Consider the following 12,845-nt stretch of genomic DNA (forward strand, 5'->3'; position numbering starts at 1 on the left):
GTTTAACATATACACCTCCTTCTTCTTCTTAGCATATCTTTTGAGAAATAAAAAAAAAATGGCAATGCAAACAGGTAAAGATGTCCTATTCATAGATCTGATTTTGATATAAGAAAACAGGTTCTGAGAGAAAAAGAAAAAACATTCTTGAATTCAAGTGAAGATACAAACAAAAGTCATATCCTAGGCTTCAAGGAGCTCAGTATCATAATGATTGTATTGATAGCAAGCACAGGTTGGGGGACATTAATATATGCATATTTAAATCAAAACAACCCTTTCTTGTTGTGGGATTACTGGTTTTAGCTGGAAGAATCCCTTTCCATCCTCATTTCCAATCTGCAAAGTCTCCAGCTGGTAACGTCTTTAAACTGCCACTATAACTTCTCTCAATCACAAAATACATAAGAGCAGCAGGATTATTTATACATGCAGATGGGATATTTATCAGTAAAAGTTTACCTGGTAAATTTCAGTTTCTGATATAAAAATTTTTTGCAAAGCAGTGATTTATATTAATCTACAATATCTAGTCTTTGTGATAAGGCAAAATAAACACTCTAGTCACCAACTAAATTGTGTTTATAGGTATAATTAATTTGGCAATTCCTAGTTATTTCTTAGTAAAATCATTCAATTCTTCCCTTGTTCCTTTCCATCAGTGTCCTTGAATTTTTCAGTTTTTTTAAGGACATCAGGTCAAAAGTGGAATTGGACAAGGATATTGTAGGTTATCCTTTCTATTTCTATTCCTTAAAAGCTGATCATTATTGTACATATACATGGGCACTATGATAATAGCTTACTTGCAGCTCCATATGCTGATCTCCTTATGCAGAATCTTAACATGGGGAAAAATTAAATTTATATATGCATACTGATACACATATACATCTCCCATTACGTGTGTGTGTGTATATATACACACACACACACACACACACACACACACATATATATATATAGAGAGAGAGAGAGAATTAAGCTAATAAGAAAGGTAGATTTCGTGACTGCTATCATTTAAAGTGTTTAACCCCTCGATATCATTCTACAGAAGTTACTGGACTAAAAGCCCAGCACTTGACCCTTGAAAAAATTTTGATGCCCTTTCCACTTACTACACTGAAGTTTTGGTTTCAAAGGGTGGGCTTAAGAATTTCAGCTGACACAGTTTACATTTACTGCAGTCTTTTAAAAAGGAGCCCAACAACAACTAAAGCACATTATATTGAAATATACATAATGTGTAAGATTAAGAACAATAACGATTTGCTTATTTGTTCTGAAAAAAATGGTTTATTGCAAAGACTTGACTTTCAGGCTGGTCTGTATTCTGGGCTATCTTGTAAAAGGGGTAAGTTTTTTTTTAATTTAATTTATTTATCTGTTTTTGAAATTTCAACTTTTATTTTCGATTCATGGGGTACATGTGCAGGTTTGTAACATGGGAATACTGTGTGATGCTAAGGTTTGGGTTGCAATTGATCCATCACTCAGGCAGTGAGCATAGTACTCAACAGGTAGTTTTTCAACTCTTCCCCTCAACAAGTAGTTCCCCATGTCTATTGTTCCCATCCTTATGTCCAAGTGCATTCACTGTTTAGCTCCCACTTATAAGTGAAAAATATGTGATATTTGGTACTCTGTTTCTGTATTAATTCACTTAGGATAATGGCCTCCAGCTACATCCATGTTACTGCAAAGGATATGGTTTTGTTCTTTTACATGGCTGCATAGTATTCCATGGTGTATATGTACCACATTTTCTTTATGCGGCCCACCGCTGATGGGCATCTGGGTTGATTTCATGTCTTTGCTATTGTGAATACTGCTGCCATGAACATTCGAGTGAACATATCTTTTTGGTTGGAGAATTTCGTTTCCTTTGGGTGTATACCCAGTAATGGGATTGCTGGGTTGAATGGTTGTCCTACTTTTAATTGAGATATCTCCAAACTGCTCTCCACTAATAGTGATATTTTTTAAAAAACGAAACCATTAAATTGTCTCACATTCCCTTTGAGATTTTTTGCCTGGTAGAAAGCTGAATATGGTGGTTGGTGTTTAATAGGAGATTGTAATAGATGGAAGTTTATTATGATTCACAATAGCATCACAGAGAAGAAGATAAAGTTATGAAATGTTGTGATTTTGCCACATTAGAGTACTTGAAATTAAGTGCCTCCATTTCTTCCTTCCTCTTTTCCTTCTTTTCTTTCCTTTTCCCCATTCTGCTTACTAGTCATAGGATGAGACTAGTGTGACTTTTTGAGTTATAACCTCTGGTGCTTTTTGTACTTTATCTTAATCAAAACTACAATAAAGTAAACTCTCCACACACAGACACTTACAGAGTTTCAGATGGCTTCATTTCAAAAGGGTCTTCTTTCTCAGGGCTGTGCTCTTGTGGTGGTGTGTGTGTGGTGCTGACCAGTCAGCCTCCGTCAGAACAATCAAGCAGCACAGAGTGGTGTAAGGGAAGGAGTCCATGGCAGCTAGCTAAGGTGGCAGGAAGTATGAGTGCACAGGGCATGTGGCTCACCATACAAGCTGCTTGGACTGCTGATACAATGGGATCACAATAAATCTGGGGATCTTGGTTTAGTGGACCACAGTTCGAACCCATGGATTTGTCTGCAAATTTTTGGAATGCGCCATTGCTTTGGAGGCCAGGGCCTTTCCTCAGATTCTTTAAGATGTCTATGGCACCCCCAAAATACCCCACATATATTTTTGTCATTATGATGTCACTTCTTAAAAAGTATATAGGAGAAGGATCTCATGACATTGTTATATCATGATATTGTCTCATGATACTGTCATATAGTTTGATGCAAAACTGTGCAGTGAATGCTTCTCTCAACAGCTTTCTTAATAATGGGATTTGAGACTTGGAGCCTCAGTCCCTGTCCTTGAGAAGCACTGCCCCTGACCCACTGTCATTTCTCCTGAAACACAGCATCAGGAAAACCAGCCTGAAGGGATGCCCCACGTGTGAGGAGCATCATAGCAAGTGAAAGTAGCTGCACTTTGTTGATGGAAGGGTGCAGACACTGCATGGGGAAGCAGACAAAAGTGGAATTCTTGTCACATTTGCTTTGCTATTGGTGTTCTCCCTTAGCATGCATATTATGGAATCATTTTTATATTTTTAAATTTTCTTTTATGTGGAGAGCAGCAGTTTAAAGGATGGAAAATAGATTTTAGCAATCACCAGAAAGACAGAGAAATTTATGTTCAGATTAGTGAATACTGAATCTCATCTATGTGGTCTAGGGACTGTGGCACAATAAAATTCAAGTTGGCATGTGACCTTAAGCAAGTCATTTAATCTCTCTACACCCTGGCTGCCTCCTGTGCAAAACAGAAATTGGACAATTGGGCTTAAAATTCATCACTAAGGTGTTATAATTTTATAGTTTCTAAAATTACTAGTTCATTATAAATCATCTGCTAACTTGAATTTTTAAAACTTCTACTGAATCAGGCCTAAGTATTTTATAGAGCTCTAATTTTATTTAAAAAGTGTTGAAATAACTCAGACTCTATTATAGAGTATAAGCATAAAAGCAGTGTGAGAATTTTGTGATCTAGTTTAATAAAAATGAATGAGTAACTTGTACGTTTTTCTTGGAAAAAAAAATTTGGTGCTTTTGTTACAATACTGTTTTCCATATCACAGAATAATATCTGGAGGGGGCCCAAGGATTATGGTAGTCCAATTTCCTATCTTAGAGATAGAAAGTCTGAGAGAGAAAGAGATCAAGTAAGTAAATTACTGTGAGAAAGGAAAATTTAGTCTTCAGGAAATCCTGGCTAATCTCACTCCTGATCCTATGACCTCAAATAACTTCTGTTCAATTTTGTTTTGTTTTGTTTTGTTTTGAGAGAGTCTCTCTCTGTCACCCAAGTTGGAGTGCAATGATATGATTTTTGCTCACTGCAGTCTGCCCTTCCTGGGCTCAAATGATTCTCCTGCCTCAGCCTCCCAAGCACTTGGGACAACAAGCACGCAACACCATGCCTGGCTAATTTTTGTATTTTTAGTAGAGATAAGGTTTCACCATGTTGGCCAGACTGGTCTCAAACTCCTGGCCTCATATGATCTGCCTGTCTCATCTGTTCAATATGTTTTAAAAGACTAAGATTAATCATGAAAGCACTGCTAAAATAAATTCTTACATTACATTTTAGTAAACACAGCTAAGTGTTAAAACAATGTATTTTTAAGGTAGCTATTGAAGAAATAAATCTAGTTTTTATCATCTATTGTCATTTCAGTCTTATCACTTATCTCCTAGATTTCTGTGATATGCTCCAACAAAACCTGGCTACTCTCAGTTCTCTAAGTAAGTCGTGCCCTTTTCTGCTTCTGCACTTTGCTTTACTCTTAGCCTAGAAATTAGCTCACCCCCAAGTCTCTGCCTATCAAAACTACACTTACTATGTTCCATGTCAAATGACCTGTAATTCCTTCTCTGATTATGACTGCCAAAGGCATTCTCTTTATCTGAAATATCAAGCAATTTTATTTGTGTTGGTTTAATAATACATCATAATATATAGACTTATAAATGTATAATTGGGTTTCAGACTAAATGAAAGACACCGATGACTTTTTTTTTTTTTTGAGACGGAGTCTCGCTCTGTCGCCCAGGCTGGAGTGCAGTGGCCTGGTCTCAGCTCACTACAAGCTCCGCCTCCCGGGTTTACGCCATTCTCCTGCCTCAGCCTCCCGAGTAGCTGGGACTACAGGCGCCGGCCACCTCGCCCGGCTGGTTTTTTGTACTTTTTAGTAGAGACGGGGTTTCACCGGGTTAGCCAGGATGGTCTCGACCTCCTGACCTCGTGATCCGCCCGTCTCGGCCTCCCAAAGTGCTGGGATTACAGGCTTGAGCCACCGCGCCTGGCCACCGATGACCTTTTAATTGTCAACTTTAAGTGGAATCTGTTCCATTCTCTTCGTGATAGCTGTTAACCACTAATTTTTCTAAATCTTCCTTTTGAGTTCATGACAGTGCAATTTTCACTTTCAATTGCTGCTTCTCTGTACTTTCACTCCGGTTACCAGGGTTCTGACTTGGAGTTATCATCTGTGTCTCTCCTCTGTTCTCCTTTATTCACCCTTCCTCTAGTCTATCTTCATTTTACTCTTCTATTTTTATACATAATACTTGCAAAATAGTTAGAATATTCCCTTGCACATTGTATTACTTAAATATCACCTATTAGAATATAAAAAATACAATGACTTCACCCAGATGGATTTGCTTATTAGAGAAAACTTAAAGTTGTTTTGTTCCAGTATTTCTAACTTTTGAAACGTTGCTGATATTCTCCTTTACAAAACACATTGTCTTTCAATAGTTGTTAAATGGTGGGTTTTTCATGGTTGAGAGGCAGGGGCTAGTAGATATAGCTAAATATGAGAAGTAATGGTAATGTAGAATAAACTGCTTTTATTATTAGAGGATGTTTCTTACGAGCCAGGAATTACATGCTAAAATAATTTATATTACCCATATTTTCAGTATTTAACTGTGTAGTTTACATTTTAAGTAACTTGTAACGTTTTGGCTATAATTTGATATACCTCACAAAATCTTTCTTGAATTTTTATTTTTAATAACAACCTTGTGAAACATGCTCAGCTCAGATATCCATTCATAATCAAGTTCTTTCCTTGATGTATTTGCTGAAATTGGCCTTCCCAAAGGGATGAAATAATTAAATGATTCAAAGTTTTAATGCTTGCATAGTTCTCTTACTGCTCTTTCATGACTTCAGTACATAGGTTTATTAACATCTGCATTCATAAAAAAACAAGTGGAATCTGATGTCTGCATAGAGAAACCTTAGATAAAGAACATTTTAATTACTTCAGTCTCTGATACAAGAATTGTTTATTTCCAGTTGCAGGGAATGATTAGGATCTGTTTTTGTTCAATGGTCTTCTTTTAGAAGTCCAATGTGCTATTCATTGCACAATGGAACCCCGTGACCCCTTTTCAGTCTCACTAAATAAAAAAAAAGAAAAAGAATGATGACCTAGAAAATATAATCTAAAGACTTTAGATATTTTGTTTGTGGTCAAGTGTGAAACATGGTGCAGTCAATGTGATACTTTAATGATAATTAAGCAGAAGTTTGGGGGCAAGGAGAGGATAGGTGTTCAAGCAAGAGCTTGTTTAAAATAAAGATGTCCTTACTAAAACTTTGAGCTTGAATACATTTTCTTATATCAGATTTTTATGAGTTTTACATGTTAAAATAATGCTAATTTTAAAAAAAGATTGAGAAAACTATTAGATGTGGTGGTCTTCACACAATGAGTTCTTTTGTTTTTGATCTCAGTGTTCTGATCACTGATGTCTCAGTTTTATTTGATAAGAGGAAGGATTCTTTCCAGGGAATGCAAAGAGATTGCCCTCAAATAGGATATGAAAGAGGTTAAAGACTTTCATTGTAACTACCTTTCAATTAGTTGCATTATTTATGAAGACAAATTAGAAACAGAATTCATTTCAGATGACAGCTGATGTCTTGAATAGGGCCATGTCAGGTAAAAAAAAATTGTTTAGTTTGTCAGATTGATGGCATCTCTCCATCATTATCAGATTCATCACCCTCTCAAGATTAAGCACTTTTGTGTGGTAGATGATAAATTTAATTCCCAAAAGTTAAATTTAAGGAACATTTTTTATCTGCCCGTCTCATTCTCAATCTGTGGCCTTAGGGAAAAATCATGAACTTAAGTTTTTCATCCAGAGCATTGAATGTTAACCCAGTTTAGTAACTTTTTACAACTACTTGAGTTTCAGGAACACATTCAGAAATCTTCCCTTTTTTTCTGTAGTTTTTGTACAATTAGGAGACTCAGGAAGGTAAGACTGACAATTTTAGATAAAGACAGACTGAGGTTTGAATCTGACTGTATCACATAAGAGTTGTGTGATCTTGGCCCAGTTACTTAGTGTCCCTGATTTTCAGAGTCCGTATCATCTCTATGTCTATGTGAATATCTATATCTACTAAAATCAGGATAATAATTCACAAAAATCATATTGTACATTGTGAAAGAGCACATACCTTATAAAGAAGAATATATATGTAACATACTATAATGGTCACCCATGGGGAATGGGGAAGATTGAGAGTGGGCTCTGGGGTTAAAAGTGAACAAATAAGAGAGGCTCTTAAAAGGACCAGGGAGTGATAAGGAATGTCTTTGTGGTGTGATGAACTCCACCTTCTGTATTGGAGATTACAACAAAACAAAATAATGAAATGTTTGCATAGTGGTCTTCACATTTGGTAACTGCCTTTTTGTACTTCTTTCTCTTTATGTGACAAGTATCTTTACATGTCTTCCTTCCGAATAATTTTTAAGATATTTTTCTAGTTCCTTTTATAAAATATATGGCATTAAATAATAAAACCCTAATATTAAGCACTATTTAATTTTGTTTTCTTGTGTTTCCTAAGTAATCCCATGGTGCATTATAGAATGCTTAACATATAGCATAAACTTACATGTGAAGAGATTAAAGTGGTAACTGACACACAGTGAATGCTCAATAAATGGTAGCTTAGATTAATGACTTATGTATCTACTCCCACATTATTTCTCACAACCCGAGCACCCATTCAATACAGAGATACTGAGAATGGGAGATTCTTCGTTGCATGCCACTAGAAATCCAAGACTTTAGCTTTAAATTATTCATTCATGAAAATATACTATGGAATTTAGGACTGAGAGAAAAATGATGCTAATCTGAAAACAGTATATCTTGGGGAAAAAGTTCCCCCTCTTTCAGAATAACAATGTTAACTTTACCACATAGTTTTTGTTTATTTATTTATTTTTAGTTTTTTTATATTTTAATTTTCTTGGGTATGTAGTAGGTATATATATTTATGGGGTACGTGACATGTTTTGATACAGGCAAACAATGTGAGATAAGCACATCATGGAGAATGGGGCATCCATCCTCTCAAGCATTTATCCTTTGAGTTACAGACAATCCAATTATGCTCTTTAAGTTATTTAAACATGTACAATTAAGTTATTATTGATTATAGTCACCCTGTTATGCTATCAAATAGTAGGTCTTATTCATTCTTTCTGTACCACCCATCCCCACCTCCCCACCTCAGCCTTGCACTACCCTTGCCAGCCTCTGGTAACCATCTTCCTCCTCTCTGTGTCCATGAGTTCAATTGTTTTGATTTTTAGATCCCACAAATAAGTGAGAACATGCAACATTTATCTTTTTGTGCCTGGTTTATTTCACGTAACACAGTGGTTTCCAGTTCTATCCATATTGTTGCAAATGACTGGATCTCACTATTTTTTATGGCTAAAGAGCACTTCATTGTGTACATGAATCACATTTTATTTATCTATGCATCTGTTGATGGACATTTAGGTTGCTTCCACATCTTATATATTATAAACAGGACTGCAACAAATATAGGAGTGCAGATATCTCTTTGATACACTGATTTCCTTTACTTTGGGTATATACCAGCAGAAGGATTGCTGGATTAATTCAGTGCCTGACACAGAGCAAGCAAGTGAAAAATATTAGGTAATATTATTAGTGTAGTTCCACACCTTGGAACTTGGCTATAGCCATAGAACTAAGTAAAATTATGAAGGTTCAGAAACTATAAGTATAAATTTGCTTTGGTGATCCCATTACTTCTATTAGGCATTTTTGTTAGTAGTTGCTATGGTGTGAATGTTTGTGATCCTAGTATTCATATGTTGAAATCCGAACCCCCAAGTTTATAGTATTTTGAGGTGGGAACATTTAGGAGTTGATTAAGTCACCAGGGTAGAATCCTCATGAATGGCTTTAGTGCCATTATAAAAAAAGAGGCCTGCGGGAGCTTGTTTACCCCTTCCACCGTATGGGGGCACAGCAAGAAGGTACAATCTACAAAAAAGAGGTAACCTTAGCAGACATCCAATCAGCCAGTGCCTTCATCTTGGACTTCTCATTCTCTACAACTGTGAAAAAATATTTATAAGCTGCCCAGTCTATAGTATTTTGATATAGCAGCCAAACAGACAAAGATAGTAGATTTTTAAAGCATACATTCACTGACTGTTTTAACAATCCCCCCTTTTCTTTATATCTTTTTTTGAGTTTTAGAGCAATATTCACAACTATATTTTGAATGTATAGTAATATATTCCCATTCTCATTTATCCCCGGGTTGAAGATTTATATCTCCCTTTTTCCAAAAGCACTGGAGGCAGCAAGCTACAGGAAGCTTCTGCATTTTTACAGGATACGAAGTGCGGAGAGACATTAAACATAAAATAGTATTGCCTACATCTAAAAGAAGCAGAAGGAATAAGTGCTTGCAAATAGCAGATATGAGCAGAAAACTTAAATCCAAATTTAGTATCCCAATTTAGCTTCTAGCTACTGACAATACAAGAATAACATGATTTCAGAGTTTGCATTTTTCTGACACAAGTCGTAGAGACATCGTTTTTGGGGGTGGGGGGAGAAGTCAGTGATTTCATAATCTATTACCGCATACACATATTTTATTTTGCAGAGAAAATTGAAATTTTTAGCTAATGTACCTCCCAAATTTTACTCCCACCCAGAACTTTAAAATTAACTCTAAGCTCTGCCTTAATTTGCTCTTTGCTCTGAGGAAAAAGTGCTTCTGCTGTAATTTCAGGCTAATCTTCCCACCTCTGGATAGGATCTCATCTGCCCTCCTCCTTAGAACATGGCTCCATTACATGCTTCTTTTCCCTCTATCATCTTCTTTATCTTTATCTTAAAATAAAACTTCTCTCTAAAACTAGTTTTGCCAAGGTTATTGATAAATTATACACTGTTAAATTCAAGGAGTACTTTTCATACCTTATTTTGCTTAATATCTTGAAAGTGATTATCTTGCCTTCTATCATAGTCTGTTTTCTGCTGCTATAACAACACACCAGAGATGGTGTAATTTATAAAGAACAGAAGTTTATTTAGCTCTCAGTTCTGGAGGCTGGAAAGTCCAAGAACATGGCACCAGCATCTGGCAATGGTCATCCCATGGCAGAAGGCAGAAGTGAGCATGTAAGGCAGAGAGCGAATGGGGACCCAACTTATCGTTTTATCAGAAGCCCATTGCTGTAATAATGGCATTAATCCATTTATGAAGGCAGAGATCTTATGACCTAATCACCCCTTGAAGTTCCTATCTCCCAATACCATTACATTGGCAGTTAAATTTCAACATGAATTTTGGCAGAGACATTTAAACCATAGCACCTTCCTTCTTGACATTCTCTCTTTCTTGGATTATGGAACACAACTTTCTTTTGGTTCCCTCCCATCTCTGTGATGGTGTACCTTCTTTCAGGGAGTCTTTTCCCTCCACTCATCCTCAAAATCTTAACGATTTTCAGTATTCTAAATTTAACTCTTTCTTTTCTCCCTCTTGTGTAACCTCTTCCACTTGTGAAGCTTTACCTATTACAAGCAGCTAGCAGAGAATGATGTCCAAATCAATATTACTAAACCAAATTCTTCTTGTCTGTTGACCCACAGACTCAGCTACTGCCTGAGCTTCTTCTTGAGGAGGTCCCCTTAGCAAGGAAAACTTAGTGCGTCTAAAATTCAACACATCTTCATTCGCACATGCTCCCAACTTTTCCCTTCTCTTGTGTTAATTTTGCTTGGTGAGTGGCAGCACCTCAGGCCACTTATTCTCCAGGCCAGTGTAGTACACCAGGAGTCACTATGGTTTGAATGTCTCTGCCAAAATTCATTTTGATATTTAATTACCAATGTAATAGTATTGGGAGATGGGACCTTCAAGAGGTCATTAGGTCATAAGGTCTCTGCCTCCATGAACAGATTAATGCCGTGGCATCTCCTTACTCTGACTTTACAAATCTAGTTCTCCAGTAATACCAATAGGCCCTTCTTCTGTCACACTCCCCAAGAGCTATCTCCACTATGACTGCTTACATTAAGGCCCTCATGATCTCTTACAGAAATGTTTATTGCAATTGCCTCTTAACCAGGGTTATCATCCATACTTACTCCCTTTAACTGATTATCTAAACTACTTCCAGAGCCAAAGATGTAATTTAAAAATTATTTTACTATGCTTAAAACCTCTTATTGTTTCTACATTGCTTTTAGAATTCACCCCAAACACTTACTATGGCTTACAAAATGATTCAGAATCTGACTTCTGGTTACTTCTGTCGCACCTAACAAGTTTCTACTCTATACTTTATACTACAGGCTCAAACACCCAGAAAATTTGCAGCAGCCCAAGTGTACTCAGAGGATTCACATTCCTTACACTTTTCCCCTTAGTGTTCTACCTGCCAAACACACCTGTTTCTGCATCTGTTCATCCAGTAGTTTTGATAAACATCAGCACTTTCCCTTCTCTTAAGTTCTCCCTTTCTCCACTTCTTTGTCCCTAACTTCTACTGTGTTTCAAAGCTTGCTGTGGAATCACCTCTCCTGAGAAGACTTCCCAGATCTATTCACATACTCAAAACCAAATTTTCCACCTGTTTTTAAAAATTTTAATATTATTTTAATGGCAGGACACAATAAATAGACACTCAGGCAAAAGCAGAGCTTGTTGCCACTTAAAGATCCAAATGAATTAGAGCTGCCATGCAGGGCTATACACTGAGTTATACCTGGGGCTAGGGTAACAGCAAGCTAGAACTGGAGGAGGCAGCTTATGTATGGTAACAAGGTAGGGCAGGCTAAGTTTCACCATCTATCTAAGGATTGGGAATAATTCCACAAGCCCAAGTATAGTGATATTATTCATGGGTGTTAGGTATCTAGGAAACTCTGGCAGTTGGATATGTGTGTGTTGCATCCCAGGATTGTTAGATTCCCACCAAGGTAAGTAGTTGGGGTGGGGTCTAGCAAACTGCCTGTGAAGGGGAATTAAGGTTTTTAGCCATGATTCAAAACTGGATCAGGACAGCACTTTTGAAATATTATAATACATCACCACATAGAGCCAGGATGTATCTCTAAAATAGAGCTTTTCCCAATGGGTTATAAAGCTTTCTCTTTTTGTGTGTCTCTCGCACTATACTGTAATCTCTTCTATATTCTCAATACCTAGAATGTGACTGAAATAAAGCATTTAATTTTGTTAAATGGCTATTCATTCAGTGTTCAAAATATAAAGGTCTTTGCAATTAGTTATGCTTTGTTTATAAATAGGAGCATATAGTCTCTCTTGTGAACGTCTTCCCTTAATTTGATAAGAGGAATTATATAATACATGGCTTTGGCTCCTAGGAACCCCAACACTAAGTTGAAGGCTTAACTTCAGGTTTTCTACTGAGTCTATATTCCTAATTTAACTATCATCTAGACCCTACTTCACAACATGGTTCTTGTTTTCTTCAATGATTATTTTTGTACTTTTTCCCCTCCTTTTAAACCTTAGCATTATTTATTCTATTGTAGATGTGTTTTAGACTGCACACTGCCTCAAATCATATTTGGAAATAAATGGAATATAAATGTAGTAAAAATAAATTCAAGCTTAGATTTATCACCTGGTTCCTTGCAAAAAACCAACAAGTGACATGATTAACAATAGTTCAAACTTCAGGGCCGGGTGTGGTGGCTCACACCTGTAATCTGATCACCTTGGGAGGCCGAGGCAGGTGGATCATGAGGTCAGGAGTTCAAGACCAACCTGGCCAACATGGTAAAACCCCATCTCTACTAAAAATGTGAAAATTAGCAGGGCATGGTGGTATCCACCTGTAATCCCAGCTACTCAGGAGACTGAGGCAGGAGAATTGCTTAAGCCCAGGAGGC

General features: G+C 36.7%; 1 protein-coding gene across 1 annotated transcript in view; it reads left to right on the forward strand.

Annotated features, from left to right (window-relative positions):
- LOC112422917 (EGF-like and EMI domain-containing protein 1) overlaps positions 1-12,845 on the forward strand; it is a 584,541-nt gene that overhangs the window by 481,614 nt on the left and 90,082 nt on the right. The window lies entirely within an intron of this gene.

This window comes from Macaca nemestrina, chromosome 2 (assembly GCF_043159975.1).
Source record: "Macaca nemestrina isolate mMacNem1 chromosome 2, mMacNem.hap1, whole genome shotgun sequence".
NCBI classification, from domain to species: domain Eukaryota; kingdom Metazoa; phylum Chordata; class Mammalia; order Primates; family Cercopithecidae; genus Macaca; species Macaca nemestrina.